Consider the following 4,881-nt stretch of genomic DNA (forward strand, 5'->3'; position numbering starts at 1 on the left):
GAAGTTTGATGGCTGCTTCGAGACCCTGCCAGTCGACTTGAGTGAAATGCCAAACTTGACGGTGCCGAGGTGGTTCTCTGATAACAGCCAGAGAGATGTCTACTTTGACAATCACATGGTCTGAAGAACCAATTGTAACAGAGGAAGAACAGCAGATATTTTCAGGGAAATTTGTCAAAATCAGATCCAGAAGAGATCGAGTACCGTTGGGTGAGATCTGGGTTGGGAAATTGACCGATTGAGTCAGTCCCAATGAGTCGCAGAAATATTTTGCTGAAGTGCCATGACAGGTGAGAGAGGTACCCACACCCAGCCAACTGGCATGATGACAATTGAAGTCGCCACATATGAGGAAGAGAGAGTTTGGATGAGAAGATCGAAGTTGGTCCATGTTTTCGGATAGTGAGGTGTAAATGGAGTCATTACTGTTTGGTGGACGGTACAGTACACATTTAAACATGAGGAGGGAGTGGAGGGAAGCCGTAGCCAGAGGTTTTCCTGGGGGTGTGGGGGAGTGAGGGCAGTGCATGGAGAGAGAGGAATAGTCTTTGCTAAAGAGAGCAACTCCTCCATTAGGACGAGGCTCAGGTCTGTCATGACGGAGAAGGGAGTAACCAGGGAGAGATACTTGGGAGTCAGGGATGCCTTGAGGGAGGAAAGTGTCTGTTAGGCAGATTATGTCTTGTTTGTCAGTGGCAACCTGTATGGAAAGATCTTCAAGGTTTGAGTGGAGACCCCGGAGATTTGAGGTCCATACTGTTACTGAAGAGGGAGGGGGGCAGGCTTTGGGTGCAGGGGATGGGAGGGAGGGGAGGGTAGGACAAGGGAGGAGGGGGGGAGGTCAGGAGATTTGTTTAAAGAGTGTGGGGGATTGCAGAATAGCTAGTGGAGGGGCTCTGTGGTGCTGGGGGAGAGGGGTAGAAGGCAGCTGAGGATTTGTGGAGGTGAGAGGCTAGGGGAAGGAGGCAGATTTGTGGATGTGAGGGGGTGGGGGCAACTTGGAGAAGAGTGAGTGGGGAGAGTTGAGGCAGAAGGGTGAGGTGGGGTTAGTTGAGGGAAAAGGGTGAGGGGAAGTTTTTGAGAAAGGTGAGAGGGAAGCTTGGAGGGAGAAGAGTGTGATGATTGCTTTGAGAGGGAGGGGTAAGAGGGGTGAGTTGGCACTGAAATTGGGAAAAAAGAATGGTTGATGGAAAGCGAACATCCATAGCAAACTGGGTTTTTAAATTTTTTTTTAGCTCAGAGATGTGATTAAAGACATTTCTTGAGGGATGTAATAAAGGAGAATTAAGAGAATGGAGAGATCAAACGCTGTAACAGTTTGATTTTTTTTTAGGCAAGGTATGAAGGAAAGGTAGAATTGAGAGCAGTCTGTTGAAATAGAAAAAGAGTAGTGCATTATGATACAGTAATGAGAACCACACGTGTGAAAGAGGAAGATGAAGCATAATAAAGATAGTTTTTATTAAAAAAAAATTATTGTTATTATTTTTTGAGAAAGTTTTCATCAGATGAGTTAATGGAAAGGTTGTAGAAAAAAATCATGACGTGAACGGTGAATTTGGATCGGTAATCACAGAGGGTGGAAACAGATCGCGTGGTTATGGGAGAAGCACGTGGCTGTGGGAAGTGTATCGTCAAAAGTGAATTCATTTATTTATTTATTTTAAAGAAAGATTGCGTAACATTCGGAAAAGGGAAGGTTGAAGTAAAATCGTGGAGGTGTGTGGTGAATTTGGAACGGTAAACGCAGAGTGAAGCTGATGGATCGATGAAAAGTATCAGGAAGAGGGGAGACAGACACATGGTTACAGGAGGTGTATAGATAGAAAGGATACAAGGAAGATTATTATTTTTTTGATGGATTTTTGAAGATTAGGTAAGATTCGGGATGGAAAATTGTAGGAAGAAATCGTGAAGGTAATGGTGAGAGAGGGTCAGCTCAAGTAGAAGAAAGATGGTGTGCCGGCCGAAGGAAGAAGAAGAAGAACAAGAAGGATCGGGACTCGTGGTTATGGTAGTTTTTTTGGGGGGGGGGATTGATTAAAATTTAAGAAAAGAAACAATGTGTTTCGTTGGGAGGTATGGGGGACGTTGGGAAAGTGGGGGAAAATAGGAATTGAAGGTAATGGGGAGAGAATACAAATAAAAACGATTGTACACCTCGAGGGTAAGGATGGGTGGGCCTCAAGGAACCCGGTAAGACAAGGTCGATGAAAACTCACAAAATAGCACGATTTTTGAAACAAAACCGAGCTAGGAACACACAGAAACCTGTTGGTGAGAAAATAAACAGTTACAACGGGACAAATAACGACCAGAAACTTAACTTTGAGAAAGTCAGCAGAGAACCCGAGAGAAGCTGCCGTTGCTGTAAACCCAGACCCGGAAGATGAGTTTCCAGCATCATCAGCCATGAGTTTATATTAAAAGCCAAACAGTCCAATCAAAATTGCTCGACTGTTGCATATATATATATATATATATATATATATATATATATATATATATATATATATATATATATATATATATATATATATATATATATATATATATATATATATATATATATATATATCTCAAGCAACTCATTCTTTGATGTATTGACATAGGATCGAGGTTGGTTGTAATAATTTCACTTTCAGTATCTAATACTACAAACGTTTGGAGCCTTCAGGAACAAACACATGAGTATTTATCAGAAAGTAAAGCACCTTGTATTCTCAAGATCTAGATTCTTGTGATATTTGCACCTCTGTGTAGCCTATTTAACCACCGCAATACAATACTCGTGTCCCCACTGCCTTGAAGCACACACCAACAGTAAATGCAATACAATAAGCCTCGTTTCTTGTGGCGATGCGAATGTTAGGTTGTCTTGTTTGGTGTTCCCATCTCAACCAATAGCTCATGATGCTGTAAAACCCTGGTTTAATCCCCATGTATATTTTACATATTTATCCATTGTCTACTAATGTCCTTGTAACTCTTATTTATGATGGTACATTGGTGTTCTGGTTGTTCGTGTTGTTTTATGCAGCTTGTGGCTGCTTGGCTGCCTCATTTTCTGGGGACACGGCTGTGCCACTCATGCAATTTCCCGTTACCAATAAGCTGGTACTCATTTTGCTGACCTTGGAAGGATGACAGGCTGAGTCAACCCACCTGGTATTAATTCAACGGCTGACAGGGCTTGAGATCAAGACCCAGATATATTCAGCCAGCCACCTTAACCATTAAGCCAACACCAGGCTATGATACACTGATGTTTGCTAATTCCTTTGTCCTCCATGTGATTGATGTATGCAATTGATGAATTCTGCATGTGACAAACAGCTCCTTAATGAAATGTGATAAATATTGAAACATCCAGCTTCTACTTTGATGACTGCATCTGCAGCTGTCATCATAACGTCTGCAATGTCTGTTTCTCTTTCTCTTTCTCTTTCTCTCTTTTGTTCAAGTTATCTGTAAATATGTGATAAGTATAAATTGATTATGACCATCTCTATAATGATAATGAACAGGTATAAATTCGTCGTCGAAATAGCATAAAATTATAACGTCAATTTTAACATGACGTTGCTCAGAAATCGTTAACTCAGAACCATTAAAACTTCCTGAGGCTATAAAGGCCACAGTTTGATGACTTGGAAAATGCACAACAACGCACGCCACAAACTCTGTATGTAAACTCCCTGAAGTTATACACTTGCAAGTTCTCGTGATCTCTTCTATATCTCCAGACCCTTGGTGTCACTTTCTGGGTGAAGGATTGCATGCTCCTCGGTCTTATTAATTACACTCCTCTATCACTGATAAACATTAAGTGACCTCTTCACTTCTCTTATTAGAATTAGACGAACTTAACAGTGTTTTCCTGCATAGAAGGATCTTTCGAATGGTGAAAGAATCTACATTTTGTCTTCACTGCAGGCATTGAAACTGGTGTCATTAAATTCTCCGAATCAACGAGAGTGGGCCAGGTGCGGAGGATGCGAAAGGAAAATCGGATTAATTCAAAGTGCATTACCAGCTTCAAATGAAATCCGGGAAGAAAAATACTTTGTCTCATGCATATTTCATTGTATTAATGTTCTTTGGAAAGTGAAGACAAGCGTAATTGCCTTTTCTCTGATAAACAACGAGCATGAATTAGGAAGAGTTGTGAAATCAGTTCCAGTACTTACCTGTGAAGGATTTGCATAATGAATTAGTCTGTAATTATTACACATCATGAAGGGAATGCTGGTGGAGTTTGGAGGAGAAAAAAAAATAATAGAAAAGAGCACAAAATCCCTTCGTACCTCTAACTGAGTGGAACTCCTGCTGCAGCCTCTTGCACAAACCTGACTACTCTATTAATACAATGCAGGAATGTTAATATAAATTGCGGATTCTTTTTTTCAAGAGAATGTATCCACAATCACATTGGGATTAAAATTCGAAATCACTGTACTGTATTTGACATCCCCTCCCCCCCTCCCTCTATCTCATCTGTCTCTTTTGTGTTGTTAAATTCATTCTGCTCAGACGAATGTATTGGTGAGGGAAAACAATATCCCACAATAGTCACACCTGCTTATATAAACAAAATGTCTTGCCTCGTCTCCTCTGGATGCCTCCTAACGAGTAATTTCCATTCCATCAATTTCTCTTTTTGCAGTCAGTTAAAAAGGAAAGCTTGGATTTCCACAATGTGCTCTTCATCTCGAGTCTGGACGCCTATAAATCTCTGTCCGAAAATACTTGTAGATTTCTGTAGTATACCGGATTTCAGACTGTCCCTTTTCTTCCTAGCAGGAGGCAGAAATTTGCAGCAGATCTTTAATAATTTGGCCGAGGCTGAGCGAAACGAGGTCGAATCCATTTATTCCTCAT

The 4,881-nt window shown here is 41.1% G+C and overlaps 1 long non-coding RNA gene across 1 annotated transcript in view; it reads left to right on the forward strand.

Moving 5' to 3' along the window:
• The window catches only part of LOC147032225 (uncharacterized), a 54,357-nt gene extending 49,903 nt beyond the window's left edge, over positions 1–4,454 (forward strand). Inside the window, exon 3 of the long non-coding RNA XR_015055086.1 lies at positions 3,937–4,454. This is a non-coding gene — a long non-coding RNA (uncharacterized LOC147032225). The remainder of the gene's footprint in view (positions 1–3,936) is intronic.
• The last annotated feature ends 427 nt before the right edge of the window (positions 4,455–4,881 follow it).

The sequence above is a fragment of the Eptatretus burgeri genome, chromosome 2 (assembly GCF_056783735.1).
Source record: "Eptatretus burgeri isolate ZD-2024b chromosome 2, Ebu_testis_v1, whole genome shotgun sequence".
NCBI lineage: Eukaryota > Metazoa > Chordata > Myxini > Myxiniformes > Myxinidae > Eptatretus > Eptatretus burgeri.